The sequence below is a fragment of the Schistocerca serialis genome, unplaced genomic scaffold, assembly GCF_023864345.2.
Source record: "Schistocerca serialis cubense isolate TAMUIC-IGC-003099 unplaced genomic scaffold, iqSchSeri2.2 HiC_scaffold_1109, whole genome shotgun sequence".
Classification (NCBI taxonomy): domain Eukaryota; kingdom Metazoa; phylum Arthropoda; class Insecta; order Orthoptera; family Acrididae; genus Schistocerca; species Schistocerca serialis.
Window position 1 is genome coordinate 15,352 of NW_026047303.1, and position 14,018 is coordinate 29,369.

The 14,018-nt window shown below is 50.0% G+C and overlaps 23 non-coding genes across 23 annotated transcripts; all 23 read left to right on the forward strand.

Annotated features, from left to right (window-relative positions):
* The first annotated feature begins 247 nt into the window (after window positions 1-247).
* On the forward strand, window positions 248-320 carry Trnaf-gaa (transfer RNA phenylalanine (anticodon GAA)). The gene has a single exon. It is a non-coding gene; the product is annotated as a tRNA-Phe (tRNA).
* Window positions 321-860: 540 nt separating this feature from the next.
* Trnak-uuu (transfer RNA lysine (anticodon UUU)) lies at window positions 861-933 on the forward strand. Its single transcript has one exon. It is a non-coding gene; the product is annotated as a tRNA-Lys (tRNA).
* Window positions 934-1,071: 138 nt separating this feature from the next.
* On the forward strand, window positions 1,072-1,153 carry Trnas-cga (transfer RNA serine (anticodon CGA)). The gene has a single exon. It is a non-coding gene; the product is annotated as a tRNA-Ser (tRNA).
* A 692-nt stretch (window positions 1,154-1,845) lies between these two features.
* Window positions 1,846-1,927, forward strand: Trnas-uga (transfer RNA serine (anticodon UGA)). The gene has a single exon. It is a non-coding gene; the product is annotated as a tRNA-Ser (tRNA).
* Window positions 1,928-2,494: 567 nt separating this feature from the next.
* Trnaf-gaa (transfer RNA phenylalanine (anticodon GAA)) lies at window positions 2,495-2,567 on the forward strand. The gene has a single exon. It is a non-coding gene; the product is annotated as a tRNA-Phe (tRNA).
* Window positions 2,568-3,107: 540 nt separating this feature from the next.
* On the forward strand, window positions 3,108-3,180 carry Trnak-uuu (transfer RNA lysine (anticodon UUU)). Its single transcript has one exon. It is a non-coding gene; the product is annotated as a tRNA-Lys (tRNA).
* A 138-nt stretch (window positions 3,181-3,318) lies between these two features.
* Window positions 3,319-3,400, forward strand: Trnas-cga (transfer RNA serine (anticodon CGA)). Its single transcript has one exon. It is a non-coding gene; the product is annotated as a tRNA-Ser (tRNA).
* A 692-nt stretch (window positions 3,401-4,092) lies between these two features.
* Trnas-uga (transfer RNA serine (anticodon UGA)) lies at window positions 4,093-4,174 on the forward strand. The gene has a single exon. It is a non-coding gene; the product is annotated as a tRNA-Ser (tRNA).
* A 567-nt stretch (window positions 4,175-4,741) lies between these two features.
* Trnaf-gaa (transfer RNA phenylalanine (anticodon GAA)) lies at window positions 4,742-4,814 on the forward strand. Its single transcript has one exon. It is a non-coding gene; the product is annotated as a tRNA-Phe (tRNA).
* Window positions 4,815-5,354: 540 nt separating this feature from the next.
* Window positions 5,355-5,427, forward strand: Trnak-uuu (transfer RNA lysine (anticodon UUU)). The gene has a single exon. It is a non-coding gene; the product is annotated as a tRNA-Lys (tRNA).
* A 138-nt stretch (window positions 5,428-5,565) lies between these two features.
* Trnas-cga (transfer RNA serine (anticodon CGA)) lies at window positions 5,566-5,647 on the forward strand. The gene has a single exon. It is a non-coding gene; the product is annotated as a tRNA-Ser (tRNA).
* A 692-nt stretch (window positions 5,648-6,339) lies between these two features.
* Trnas-uga (transfer RNA serine (anticodon UGA)) lies at window positions 6,340-6,421 on the forward strand. Its single transcript has one exon. It is a non-coding gene; the product is annotated as a tRNA-Ser (tRNA).
* A 567-nt stretch (window positions 6,422-6,988) lies between these two features.
* On the forward strand, window positions 6,989-7,061 carry Trnaf-gaa (transfer RNA phenylalanine (anticodon GAA)). The gene has a single exon. It is a non-coding gene; the product is annotated as a tRNA-Phe (tRNA).
* Window positions 7,062-7,601: 540 nt separating this feature from the next.
* Window positions 7,602-7,674, forward strand: Trnak-uuu (transfer RNA lysine (anticodon UUU)). Its single transcript has one exon. It is a non-coding gene; the product is annotated as a tRNA-Lys (tRNA).
* A 138-nt stretch (window positions 7,675-7,812) lies between these two features.
* Trnas-cga (transfer RNA serine (anticodon CGA)) lies at window positions 7,813-7,894 on the forward strand. Its single transcript has one exon. It is a non-coding gene; the product is annotated as a tRNA-Ser (tRNA).
* Window positions 7,895-8,586: 692 nt separating this feature from the next.
* On the forward strand, window positions 8,587-8,668 carry Trnas-uga (transfer RNA serine (anticodon UGA)). The gene has a single exon. It is a non-coding gene; the product is annotated as a tRNA-Ser (tRNA).
* A 567-nt stretch (window positions 8,669-9,235) lies between these two features.
* On the forward strand, window positions 9,236-9,308 carry Trnaf-gaa (transfer RNA phenylalanine (anticodon GAA)). The gene has a single exon. It is a non-coding gene; the product is annotated as a tRNA-Phe (tRNA).
* A 538-nt stretch (window positions 9,309-9,846) lies between these two features.
* Trnak-uuu (transfer RNA lysine (anticodon UUU)) lies at window positions 9,847-9,918 on the forward strand. The gene has a single exon. It is a non-coding gene; the product is annotated as a tRNA-Lys (tRNA).
* Window positions 9,919-10,827: 909 nt separating this feature from the next.
* On the forward strand, window positions 10,828-10,909 carry Trnas-uga (transfer RNA serine (anticodon UGA)). The gene has a single exon. It is a non-coding gene; the product is annotated as a tRNA-Ser (tRNA).
* A 570-nt stretch (window positions 10,910-11,479) lies between these two features.
* Window positions 11,480-11,552, forward strand: Trnaf-gaa (transfer RNA phenylalanine (anticodon GAA)). The gene has a single exon. It is a non-coding gene; the product is annotated as a tRNA-Phe (tRNA).
* A 538-nt stretch (window positions 11,553-12,090) lies between these two features.
* Window positions 12,091-12,163, forward strand: Trnak-uuu (transfer RNA lysine (anticodon UUU)). The gene has a single exon. It is a non-coding gene; the product is annotated as a tRNA-Lys (tRNA).
* Window positions 12,164-12,302: 139 nt separating this feature from the next.
* On the forward strand, window positions 12,303-12,383 carry Trnas-cga (transfer RNA serine (anticodon CGA)). Its single transcript has one exon. It is a non-coding gene; the product is annotated as a tRNA-Ser (tRNA).
* A 1,347-nt stretch (window positions 12,384-13,730) lies between these two features.
* Trnaf-gaa (transfer RNA phenylalanine (anticodon GAA)) lies at window positions 13,731-13,803 on the forward strand. Its single transcript has one exon. It is a non-coding gene; the product is annotated as a tRNA-Phe (tRNA).
* Window positions 13,804-14,018: the final 215 nt, after the last annotated feature.

The following is a 14,018-nucleotide window of genomic DNA, read 5'->3' on the forward strand; positions in this document are numbered from 1 at the left end:
TCTGCACACGAGTTGCCCCTGGCTGGCATCGATATAGCACGGGTTTTCTAGCGAAGTGAATATTACACGAGTCTAGTCGACATGTTTGCTTGTTACGATGATGGAAGCAGAAGAAATGTGTGTGGGACTTCACTGCATCGGCTGCTCGCCTTTCAGCGTCCCTGTGTCTTATCAGACGAAGGTGACTGTGAAATTGGCAACGAGGCAGAGGTGAACAAACACATGCAAACAGCAACGTTCAACGTCAGCCGAAATAGCTCAGTTGGGAGAGCGTTAGACTGAAGATCTAAAGGTCCCTGGTTCGATCCCGGGTTTCGGCAGGTATTCGTTTTCATGCGACGCCAATGGAATTGCTCTGTGTTGGTGATGATGCAACTACCGCTGACAACAAAAATGACTCTCTCCTGTAGTTGTACTGGTTGTCTAGTGCATGCCATAAGAGGAACTCACTAGACAACTAACTCCCCTAGAAGCAAAAGAATCAAAAAAAGTCCTACCGACTGCGTTCCTTTTTCTGTGTCAGGTGGTGAAGAACGTCTTCAACGGAACCGTGAAACGAGCGAAAACGTGGGAAACATTGCATTCGAAATGCTTGCGAATTTTCCAATTGCCCCGTGAGTGTCGACAAAACATGTAAATTCTGTGCTCCAACGTATGAGACGTAACGACTGCTGCAATTTGTTGTTGCATCGTGTGTCAGCAGTCTTCGATAGTGTGTCACGAGCTTAGTGGGATAAGTTTGCAGACAGCATTTAGGCGACGTTTAATTAGTAACGGCCCCATGCAGCGATTGCACAACAGTAAAGGACATGAGTCAATGTACAGTTGTGCAGCGTGAGAGGTTTCACAGTATCGTGTGAGCCCGGATAGCTCAGTCGGTAGAGCATTAGGCTTTTAACCTAAGGGTCCAGGGTTCAAGTCCCTGTCTGGGCGGAAATTTTAATACTTTGGTAGCGATTCGTCTGGTAGCGGTGGAAACGCTACGGAAAATAATGAAGCTACGCCGTTTTCTGACACCACAGTGCTTTAAACGGTAGCAGTTGCATGTGTCGGGACAACACCGCGCTACCGGCAGTCGTGGCCGAGTGGTTAAGGCGTCTGACTCGAAATCCGATTCCCTCTGGGAGCGTAGGTTCGAATCCTACCGGCTGCGTACGATTTTGCGTAAAGAGGAGCAAACATTTTCGCACACATGTGACATGCGTGGGCGAATGCGGGTGCAAACCAGTGACGCCATTCTCAACAAGACGAAAGTTTCCGTTTAAGAATACTGAGTTTCGCGACGACCGCTGCTTACTGTGGCCATCGGTTCACCTCGCACTGACGCTGGGACTGCAGAAAGCCGTCGCTGAGATCGTGAGTACACAGATGTGCTCGAAAGTGTTGGACAGAGCGAACATTCATTTCGTTTTAAGAATCGCAATTCAATCATTCGAGTGCGGCAAAGGCGGTGGTGCAGCGTTTCTTTTCTTAAGATCTCGCAGCTGCTTGGAGGTATGTCCATCGTTTTAAGACGACAGAAAACTAGCGTCAGCGGTGCGTCAGTGGGAAGTCGGTGAAGTCGCCATTGGAGCCATAAGCCAGTAATTACAACATGCGAATCACTCGCACACCATGTAGCATGCACTACAACGCTCGCCCGAGGGACCGGACAGCTCAGTCGGTAGAGCGCTAGACCTTCAACCAAAGGGTCTCGGGTTCAAACCCCCGTCCAGGCGAAAATTGACACACTGTCGTAACAGCTAATGGAAACCCTACAGAATAGAGTGACGCCACGCCGTTTTCTGCCATCAGATTGCTTCTAAAGACGGCGGTTTCACTTGTCGGGAGTCGCTTCTGCCACCGGCAGTCGTGGCCGAGTGGTTAAGGCGTCTGACTTGAAATCAGATTCCCTCTGGGAGCGTAGGTTCGAGTCCTACCGACTGCGAAAATTTTCTCGCTCTCAAAAGATGGACGTTCAGCTGCATCCTAGCAGTTGCGTCACTACTAAACACGTGCGTCACCAGCAATGTGCAGTGTTATTTGATCCAGGGCGCAGCGTTACAGTCGAGCCCAGAAGCCGCAGCTCATCTCCTCGTCTCACAGCCGCCCACCGGCTTACTGGGCAGTGCAGATGTGTCCGTTTTAGCTTGCAGACGATGACGTGTAGCAATTGATGAGCTAACGCAAGTCGAATGTTTTACCGTGTGTATCTGCTAGATACTGCCTCTCATACGGTAGAGACTCACTCCTTCTTGTGTCTCGTTCTCTGCACACGAGTTGCCCCTGGCTGGCATCGATATAGCACGGGTTTTCTAGCGAAGTGAATATTACACGAGTCTAGTCGACATGTTTGCTTGTTACGATGATGGAAGCAGAAGAAATGTGTGTGGGACTTCACTGCATCGGCTGCTCGCCTTTCAGCGTCCCTGTGTCTTATCAGACGAAGGTGACTGTGAAATTGGCAACGAGGCAGAGGTGAACAAACACATGCAAACAGCAACGTTCAACGTCAGCCGAAATAGCTCAGTTGGGAGAGCGTTAGACTGAAGATCTAAAGGTCCCTGGTTCGATCCCGGGTTTCGGCAGGTATTCGTTTTCATGCGACGCCAATGGAATTGCTCTGTGTTGGTGATGATGCAACTACCGCTGACAACAAAAATGACTCTCTCCTGTAGTTGTACTGGTTGTCTAGTGCATGCCATAAGAGGAACTCACTAGACAACTAACTCCCCTAGAAGCAAAAGAATCAAAAAAAGTCCTACCGACTGCGTTCCTTTTTCTGTGTCAGGTGGTGAAGAACGTCTTCAACGGAACCGTGAAACGAGCGAAAACGTGGGAAACATTGCATTCGAAATGCTTGCGAATTTTCCAATTGCCCCGTGAGTGTCGACAAAACATGTAAATTCTGTGCTCCAACGTATGAGACGTAACGACTGCTGCAATTTGTTGTTGCATCGTGTGTCAGCAGTCTTCGATAGTGTGTCACGAGCTTAGTGGGATAAGTTTGCAGACAGCATTTAGGCGACGTTTAATTAGTAACGGCCCCATGCAGCGATTGCACAACAGTAAAGGACATGAGTCAATGTACAGTTGTGCAGCGTGAGAGGTTTCACAGTATCGTGTGAGCCCGGATAGCTCAGTCGGTAGAGCATTAGGCTTTTAACCTAAGGGTCCAGGGTTCAAGTCCCTGTCTGGGCGGAAATTTTAATACTTTGGTAGCGATTCGTCTGGTAGCGGTGGAAACGCTACGGAAAATAATGAAGCTACGCCGTTTTCTGACACCACAGTGCTTTAAACGGTAGCAGTTGCATGTGTCGGGACAACACCGCGCTACCGGCAGTCGTGGCCGAGTGGTTAAGGCGTCTGACTCGAAATCCGATTCCCTCTGGGAGCGTAGGTTCGAATCCTACCGGCTGCGTACGATTTTGCGTAAAGAGGAGCAAACATTTTCGCACACATGTGACATGCGTGGGCGAATGCGGGTGCAAACCAGTGACGCCATTCTCAACAAGACGAAAGTTTCCGTTTAAGAATACTGAGTTTCGCGACGACCGCTGCTTACTGTGGCCATCGGTTCACCTCGCACTGACGCTGGGACTGCAGAAAGCCGTCGCTGAGATCGTGAGTACGCAGATGTGCTCGAAAGTGTTGGACAGAGCGAACATTCATTTCTTTTTAAGAACCGCAATTCAATCATTCGAGTGCGGCAAAGGCGGTGGTGCAGCGTTTCTTTTCTTAAGATCTCGCAGCTGCTTGGAGGTATGTCCATCGTTTTAAGACGACAGAAAACTAGCGTCAGCGGTGCGTCAGTGGGAAGTCGGTGAAGTCGCCATTGGAGCCATAAGCCAGTAATTACAACATGCGAATCACTCGCACACCATGTAGCATGCACTACAACGCTCGCCCGAGGGACCGGACAGCTCAGTCGGTAGAGCGCTAGACCTTCAACCAAAGGGTCTCGGGTTCAAACCCCCGTCCAGGCGAAAATTGACACACTGTCGTAACAGCTAATGGAAACCCTACAGAATAGAGTGACGCCACGCCGTTTTCTGCCATCAGATTGCTTCTAAAGACGGCGGTTTCACTTGTCGGGAGTCGCTTCTGCCACCGGCAGTCGTGGCCGAGTGGTTAAGGCGTCTGACTTGAAATCAGATTCCCTCTGGGAGCGTAGGTTCGAGTCCTACCGACTGCGAAAATTTTCTCGCTCTCAAAAGATGGACGTTCAGCTGCATCCTAGCAGTTGCGTCACTACTAAACACGTGCGTCACCAGCAATGTGCAGTGTTATTTGATCCAGGGCGCAGCGTTACAGTCGAGCCCAGAAGCCGCAGCTCATCTCCTCGTCTCACAGCCGCCCACCGGCTTACTGGGCAGTGCAGATGTGTCCGTTTTAGCTTGCAGACGATGACGTGTAGCAATTGATGAGCTAACGCAAGTCGAATGTTTTACCGTGTGTATCTGCTAGATACTGCCTCTCATACGGTAGAGACTCACTCCTTCTTGTGTCTCGTTCTCTGCACACGAGTTGCCCCTGGCTGGCATCGATATAGCACGGGTTTTCTAGCGAAGTGAATATTACACGAGTCTAGTCGACATGTTTGCTTGTTACGATGATGGAAGCAGAAGAAATGTGTGTGGGACTTCACTGCATCGGCTGCTCGCCTTTCAGCGTCCCTGTGTCTTATCAGACGAAGGTGACTGTGAAATTGGCAACGAGGCAGAGGTGAACAAACACATGCAAACAGCAACGTTCAACGTCAGCCGAAATAGCTCAGTTGGGAGAGCGTTAGACTGAAGATCTGAAGGTCCCTGGTTCGATCCCGGGTTTCGGCAGGTATTCGTTTTCATGCGACGCCAATGGAATTGCTCTGTGTTGGTGATGATGCAACTACCGCTGACAACAAAAATGACTCTCTCCTGTAGTTGTACTGGTTGTCTAGTGCATGCCATAAGAGGAACTCACTAGACAACTAACTCCCCTAGAAGCAAAAGAATCAAAAAAAGTCCTACCGACTGCGTTCCTTTTTCTGTGTCAGGTGGTGAAGAACGTCTTCAACGGAACCGTGAAACGAGCGAAAACGTGGGAAACATTGCATTCGAAATGCTTGCGAATTTTCCAATTGCCCCGTGAGTGTCGACAAAACATGTAAATTCTGTGCTCCAACGTATGAGACGTAACGACTGCTGCAATTTGTTGTTGCATCGTGTGTCAGCAGTCTTCGATAGTGTGTCACGAGCTTAGTGGGATAAGTTTGCAGACAGCATTTAGGCGACGTTTAATTAGTAACGGCCCCATGCAGCGATTGCACAACAGTAAAGGACATGAGTCAATGTACAGTTGTGCAGCGTGAGAGGTTTCACAGTATCGTGTGAGCCCGGATAGCTCAGTCGGTAGAGCATTAGGCTTTTAACCTAAGGGTCCAGGGTTCAAGTCCCTGTCCGGGCGGAAATTTTAATACTTTGGTAGCGATTCGTCTGGTAGCGGTGGAAACGCTACGGAAAATAATGAAGCTACGCCGTTTTCTGACACCACAGTGCTTTAAACGGTAGCAGTTGCATGTGTCGGGACAACACCGCGCTACCGGCAGTCGTGGCCGAGTGGTTAAGGCGTCTGACTCGAAATCCGATTCCCTCTGGGAGCGTAGGTTCGAATCCTACCGGCTGCGTACGATTTTGCGTAAAGAGGAGCAAACATTTTCGCACACATGTGACATGCGTGGGCGAATGCGGGTGCAAACCAGTGACGCCATTCTCAACAAGACGAAAGTTTCCGTTTAAGAATACTGAGTTTCGCGACGACCGCTGCTTACTGTGGCCATCGGTTCACCTCGCACTGACGCTGGGACTGCAGAAAGCCGTCGCTGAGATCGTGAGTACACAGATGTGCTCGAAAGTGTTGGACAGAGCGAACATTCATTTCTTTTTAAGAATCGCAATTCAATCATTCGAGTGCGGCAAAGGCGGTGGTGCAGCGTTTCTTTTCTTAAGATCTCGCAGCTGCTTGGAGGTATGTCCATCGTTTTAAGACGACAGAAAACTAGCGTCAGCGGTGCGTCAGTGGGAAGTCGGTGAAGTCGCCATTGGAGCCATAAGCCAGTAATTACAACATGCGAATCACTCGCACACCATGTAGCATGCACTACAACGCTCGCCCGAGGGACCGGACAGCTCAGTCGGTAGAGCGCTAGACCTTCAACCAAAGGGTCTCGGGTTCAAACCCCCGTCCAGGCGAAAATTGACACACTGTCGTAACAGCTAATGGAAACCCTACAGAATAGAGTGACGCCACGCCGTTTTCTGCCATCAGATTGCTTCTAAAGACGGCGGTTTCACTTGTCGGGAGTCGCTTCTGCCACCGGCAGTCGTGGCCGAGTGGTTAAGGCGTCTGACTTGAAATCAGATTCCCTCTGGGAGCGTAGGTTCGAGTCCTACCGACTGCGAAAATTTTCTCGCTCTCAAAAGATGGACGTTCAGCTGCATCCTAGCAGTTGCGTCACTACTAAACACGTGCGTCACCAGCAATGTGCAGTGTTATTTGATCCAGGGCGCAGCGTTACAGTCGAGCCCAGAAGCCGCAGCTCATCTCCTCGTCTCACAGCCGCCCACCGGCTTACTGGGCAGTGCAGATGTGTCCGTTTTAGCTTGCAGACGATGACGTGTAGCAATTGATGAGCTAACGCAAGTCGAATGTTTTACCGTGTGTATCTGCTAGATACTGCCTCTCATACGGTAGAGACTCACTCCTTCTTGTGTCTCGTTCTCTGCACACGAGTTGCCCCTGGCTGGCATCGATATAGCACGGGTTTTCTAGCGAAGTGAATATTACACGAGTCTAGTCGACATGTTTGCTTGTTACGATGATGGAAGCAGAAGAAATGTGTGTGGGACTTCACTGCATCGGCTGCTCGCCTTTCAGCGTCCCTGTGTCTTATCAGACGAAGGTGACTGTGAAATTGGCAACGAGGCAGAGGTGAACAAACACATGCAAACAGCAACGTTCAACGTCAGCCGAAATAGCTCAGTTGGGAGAGCGTTAGACTGAAGATCTAAAGGTCCCTGGTTCGATCCCGGGTTTCGGCAGGTATTCGTTTTCATGCGACGCCAATGGAATTGCTCTGTGTTGGTGATGATGCAACTACCGCTGACAACAAAAATGACTCTCTCCTGTAGTTGTACTGGTTGTCTAGTGCATGCCATAAGAGGAACTCACTAGACAACTAACTCCCCTAGAAGCAAAAGAATCAAAAAAAGTCCTACCGACTGCGTTCCTTTTTCTGTGTCAGGTGGTGAAGAACGTCTTCAACGGAACCGTGAAACGAGCGAAAACGTGGGAAACATTGCATTCGAAATGCTTGCGAATTTTCCAATTGCCCCGTGAGTGTCGACAAAACATGTAAATTCTGTGCTCCAACGTATGAGACGTAACGACTGCTGCAATTTGTTGTTGCATCGTGTGTCAGCAGTCTTCGATAGTGTGTCACGAGCTTAGTGGGATAAGTTTGCAGACAGCATTTAGGCGACGTTTAATTAGTAACGGCCCCATGCAGCGATTGCACAACAGTAAAGGACATGAGTCAATGTACAGTTGTGCAGCGTGAGAGGTTTCACAGTATCGTGTGAGCCCGGATAGCTCAGTCGGTAGAGCATTAGGCTTTTAACCTAAGGGTCCAGGGTTCAAGTCCCTGTCTGGGCGGAAATTTTAATACTTTGGTAGCGATTCGTCTGGTAGCGGTGGAAACGCTACGGAAAATAATGAAGCTACGCCGTTTTCTGACACCACAGTGCTTTAAACGGTAGCAGTTGCATGTGTCGGGACAACACCGCGCTACCGGCAGTCGTGGCCGAGTGGTTAAGGCGTCTGACTCGAAATCCGATTCCCTCTGGGAGCGTAGGTTCGAATCCTACCGGCTGCGTACGATTTTGCGTAAAGAGGAGCAAACATTTTCGCACACATGTGACATGCGTGGGCGAATGCGGGTGCAAACCAGTGACGCCATTCTCAACAAGACGAAAGTTTCCGTTTAAGAATACTGAGTTTCGCGACGACCGCTGCTTACTGTGGCCATCGGTTCACCTCGCACTGACGCTGGGACTGCAGAAAGCCGTCGCTGAGATCGTGAGTACGCAGATGTGCTCGAAAGTGTTGGACAGAGCGAACATTCATTTCTTTTTAAGAACCGCAATTCAATCATTCGAGTGCGGCAAAGGCGGTGGTGCAGCGTTTCTTTTCTTAAGATCTCGCAGCTGCTTGGAGGTATGTCCATCGTTTTAAGACGACAGAAAACTAGCGTCAGCGGTGCGTCAGTGGGAAGTCGGTGAAGTCGCCATTGGAGCCATAAGCCAGTAATTACAACATGCGAATCACTCGCACACCATGTAGCATGCACTACAACGCTCGCCCGAGGGACCGGACAGCTCAGTCGGTAGAGCGCTAGACCTTCAACCAAAGGGTCTCGGGTTCAAACCCCCGTCCAGGCGAAAATTGACACACTGTCGTAACAGCTAATGGAAACCCTACAGAATAGAGTGACGCCACGCCGTTTTCTGCCATCAGATTGCTTCTAAAGACGGCGGTTTCACTTGTCGGGAGTCGCTTCTGCCACCGGCAGTCGTGGCCGAGTGGTTAAGGCGTCTGACTTGAAATCAGATTCCCTCTGGGAGCGTAGGTTCGAGTCCTACCGACTGCGAAAATTTTCTCGCTCTCAAAAGATGGACGTTCAGCTGCATCCTAGCAGTTGCGTCACTACTAAACACGTGCGTCACCAGCAATGTGCAGTGTTATTTGATCCAGGGCGCAGCGTTACAGTCGAGCCCAGAAGCCGCAGCTCATCTCCTCGTCTCACAGCCGCCCACCGGCTTACTGGGCAGTGCAGATGTGTCCCGTTTTAGCTTGCAGACGATGACGTGTAGCAATTGATGAGCTAACGCAAGTCGAATGTTTTACCGTGTGTATCTGCTAGATACTGCCTCTCATACGTAGAGACTCACTCCTTCTTGTGTCTCGTTCTCTGCACACGAGTTGCCCCTGGCTGGCATCGATATAGCACGGGTTTTCTAGCGAAGTGAATATTACACGAGTCTAGTCGACATGTTTGCTTGTTACGATGATGGAAGCAGAAGAAATGTGTGTGGGACTTCACTGCATCGGCTGCTCGCCTTTCAGCGTCCCTGTGTCTTATCAGACGAAGGTGACTGTGAAATTGGCAACGAGGCAGAGGTGAACAAACACATGCAAACAGCAACGTTCAACGTCAGCCGAAATAGCTCAGTTGGGAGAGCGTTAGACTGAAGATCTGAAGGTCCCTGGTTCGATCCCGGGTTTCGGCAGGTATTCGTTTTCATGCACGCGCCAATGGAATTGCTCTGTGTTGGTGGATGATGCAACTACCGTGACAACAAAAATGACTCTCTCCTGTAGTTGTACTGGTTGTCTAGTGCATGCCATAAGAGGAACTCACTAGACAACTAACTCCCCTAGAAGCAAAAGAATCAAAAAAAGTCCTACCGACTGCGTTCCTTTTTCTGTGTCAGGTGGTGAAGAACGTCTTCAACGGAACCGTGAAACGAGCGAAAACGTGGAAACATTGCATTCGAAATGCTTGCGAATTTTCCAATTGCCCCGTGAGTGTCGACAAAACATGTAAATTCTGTGCTCCAACGTATGAGACGTAACGACTGCTGCAATTTGTTGTTGCATCGTGTGTCAGCAGTCTTCGATAGTGTGTCACGAGCTTAGTGGATAAGTTTGCAGACAGCATTTAGGCGACGTTTAATTAGTAACGGCCCCATGCAGCGATTGCACAACAGTAAAGGACATGAGTCAATGTACAGTTGTGCAGCGTGAGAGGTTTCACAGTATCGTGTGAGCCGGATAGCTCAGTCGGTAGAGCATTAGGCTTTTAACCTAAGGTCCAGGGTTCAAGTCCCTGTCCGGGCGGAAATTTTAATACTTTGGTAGCGATTCGTCTGGTAGCGGTGGAAACGCTACGAAAATAATGAAGCTACGCCGTTTTCTGACACCACAGTGCTTTAAACGGTAGCAGTTGCATGTTGTCGGGACAACACCGCGCTACCGGCAGTCGTGGCCGAGTGGTTAAGGCGTCTGACTCGAAATCGATTCCCTCTGGGAGCGTGGTTCGAATCCTACCGGCTGCGTACGATTTTGCGTAAAGAGGAGCAAACATTTTCGCACACATGTGACATGCGTGGGCGAATGCGGGTGCAAACCAGTGACGCCATTCTCAACAAGACGAAAGTTTCCGTTTAAGAATACTGAGTTTCGCGACGACGCTGCTTACTGTGGCCATCGGTTCACCTCGCACTGACGCTGGGACTGCAGAAAGCCGTCGCTGAGATCGTGAGTACACAGATGTGCTCGAAAGTGTTGGACAGAGCGAACATTCATTTCTTTTAAGAATCGCAATTCAATCATTCGAGTGCGGCAAAGGCGGTGGTGCAGCGTTTCTTTTCTTAAGATCTCGCAGCTGCTTGGAGGTATGTCCATCGTTTTAAGACGACAGAAAACTAGCGTCAGCGGTGCGTCAGTGGGAAGTCGGTGAAGTCGCCATTGGAGCCATAAGCCAGTAATTACAACATGCGAATCACTCGCACACCATGTAAGCATGCACTACAACGCTCGCCCGAGGGACCGACAGCTCAAGTCCGGTAGAGCGCTAGACCTTCAACCAAAGGGTCTCGGGTTCAAACCCCCGTCCAGGCGAAAATGACACACTGTCGTAACAGCTAATGAAAACCCTACAGAATAGAGTGACGCCACGCGTTTTCTGCCATCAGATTGCTTCTAAAGGACGGCGGTTTCACTTGTCGGGAGTCGCTTCTGCCACCGGCAGTCGTGGCCGAGTGGTTAAGGCGTCTGACTTGAAATCAGATTCCCTCTGGGAGCGTAGGTTCGAGTCCTACCGACTGCGAAAATTTTCTCGCTCTCAAAAGATGGACGTTCAGCTGCATCCTAGCAGTTGCGTCACTACTAAACACGTGCGTCACCAGCAATGTGCAGTGTTATTTGATCCAGGGCGCAGCGTTACAGTCGAGCCAGAAGCCGCAGCTCATCTCCTCGTCTCACAGCCGCCCACCGGCTTACTGGCAGTGCAGATGTGTCCCGTTTTAGCTTGCAGACGATGACGTGTAGCAATTGATGAGCTAACGCAAGTCGAATGTTTTACCGTGTGTATCTGCTAGATACTGCCTCTCATACGGTAGAGACTCACTCCTTCTTGTGTCTCGTTCTCTGCACACGAGTTGCCCCTGGCTGGCATCGATATAGCACGGGTTTTTTCTAGCGAAGTGAATATTACACGAGTCTAGTCGACATGTTTGCTTGTTACGATGATGGAAGCAGAAGAAATGTGTGTGGGGACTTCACTGCATCGGCTGCTCGCCTTTCAGCGTCCCTGTGTCTTATCAGACGAAGGTGACTGTGAAATTGGCAACGAGGCAGAGGTGAACAAACACATGCAAACCAGCAACGTTCAACGTCAGCCGAAATAGCTCAGTTGGGAGAGCGTTAGACTGAAGATCTAAAGGTCCCTGGTTCGATCCCGGGTTTCGGCAGGTATTCGTTTTCATGCGACGCCAATGGAATTGCTCTGTGTTGGTGATGATGCAACTACCGCTGACAACAAAAATGACTCTCTCCTGTAGTTGTACTGGTTGTCTAGTGCATGCCATAAGAGGAACTCACTAGACAACTAACTCCCCTAGAAGCAAAAGAATCAAAAAAAGTCCTACCGACTGCGTTCCTTTTTCTGTGTCAGGTGGTGAAGAACGTCTTCAACGGAACCGTGAAACGAGCGAAAACGTGGGAAACATTGCATTCGAAATGCTTGCGAATTTTCCATTGCCCGTGAGTGTCGACAAAACATGTAAATTCTGTGCTCCAACGTATGAGACGTAACGACTGCTGCAATTTGTTGTTGCATCGTGTGTCAGCAGTCTTCGATAGTGTGTCACGAGCTTAGTGGGATAAGTTTGCAGACAGGCATTTAGGCGACGTTTAATTAGTAACGGCCCCATGCAGCGATTGCACAACAGTAAAGGACATGAGTCAATGTACAGTTGTGCAGCGTGAGAGGTTTCACAGTATCGTGTGAGCCGGATAGCTCAGTCGGTAGAGCATTAGGCTTTTAACCTAAGGGTCCAGGGTTCAAGTCCCTGTCTGGGCGGAAATTTTAATACTTTGGTAGCGATTCGTCCTGGTAGCGGTGGAAACGCTACGGAAAATAATGAAGCTACGCCGTTTTCTGACACCACAGTGCTTTAAACGGTAGCAGTTGCATGTGTCGGGACAACACCGCGCTACCGGCAGTCGTGCCGAGTGGTTAAGGCGTCTGACTCGAAATCCGATTCCCTCTGGGAGCGTAGGTTCGAATCCTACCGGCTGCGTACGATTTTGCGTAAAGAGGAGCAAACATTTTCGCACACATGTGACATGCGTGGGCGAATGCGGGTGCAAACAGTGACGCCATTCTCAACAAGACGAAAGTTTCCGTTTAAGAATACTGAGTTCGGCGACGACCGCTGCTTACTGTGGCCATCGGTTCACCTCGCACTGACGCTGGGACTGCAGAAAGCCGTCCGCTGAGATCGTGAGTACGCAGATGTGCTCGAAAGTGTTGGACAGAGCGAACATTCATTCTTTTTATAGAACCGCAATTCCAATCATTCGAGTGCGGCAAAGGCGGTGGTGCAGCGTTTCTTTTCTTAAGATCTCGCAGCTGCTTGGAGGTATGTCCATCGTTTTAAGACGACAGAAAACTAGCGTCAGCGGTGCGTCAGTGGGAAGTCGGTGAAGTCGCCATTGGAGCCATAAGCAGTAATTACAACATGCGAATCACTCGCACACCATGTAGCATGCACTACAACGCTCGCCCGAGGGGACCGCGACAGCTCAGTCCGGTAGAGCGCTAGACCTTCAACCAAGGGTCTCGGGTTCAAACCCCCGTCCAGGCGAAAATTGACACACTGTCGTAACAGCTAATGGAAACCCTACAGAATAGAGTGACGCCACGCCGTTTTCTGCCATCAGATTGCTTCTAAAGACGGCGGTTTCACTTGTCGGGAGTCGCTTCTGCCACCGGCTGTCGTGGCCGAGTGGTTAAGGGCGTCTGACTGAAATCAGATTCCCTCTGGGAGCGTAGGTTCGAGTCCTACCGACTGCGAAAATTTTTCTCGCTCTCAAAAGATGGACGTTCAGCTGCATCCTAGCAGTTGCGTCACTACTAAACACGTGCGTCACCAGCAATGTGCAGTGTTATTTGATCCAGGGCGCAGCGTTACAGTCGAGCCCAGAAGCCGCAGCTCATCTCCTCGTCTCACAGCCGCCCACCGGCTTACTGGGCAGTGCAGATGTGTCCGTTGTTAGCTTGCAGACGAGATGACGTGTAGCAATTGATAGAGCCTAACGCAAGTCGAATGTTTTACCGTGTGTATCTGAGATACTGCCTCTCATACGGTAGAGACCTCTCCTTCTTGTGTCTCGTTCTCTGCACACGAGTTGCCCCTGGCTGGCATCGATATAGCACGGGTTTTCTAGCGAAGTGAATATTACACGAGTCTAGTCGACATGTTTGCTTGTTACGATGATGGAAGCAAGAAGAAATGTGTGTGGGACTTCACTGCATCGGCTGCTCGCCTTTCAGCGTCCCTGTGTCTTATCAGACGAAGGTGACTGTGAAATTGGCAACGAGGCAGAGGTGAACAAACACATGCAAACAGCAACGTTCAACGTCAGCCGAAATAGCTCAGTTGGGAAGAGCGTTAGACTGAAGATCTGAAGGTCCCTGTTCGATCCCGGGTTTCGGCAGGTATTCGTTTTCATGCGACGCCAATGAATTGCTCTGTGTTGGTGATGATGCAACTACCGCTGACAACAAAAATGACTCTCTCCTGTAGTTGTACTGGTTGTCTAGTGCATGCCATAAGAGGAACTCACTAGACAACTAACTCCCCTAGAAGCAAAAGAATCAAAAAAAGTCCTACCGACTGCGTTCCTTTTTCTGTGTCAGGTGGTGAAGAACG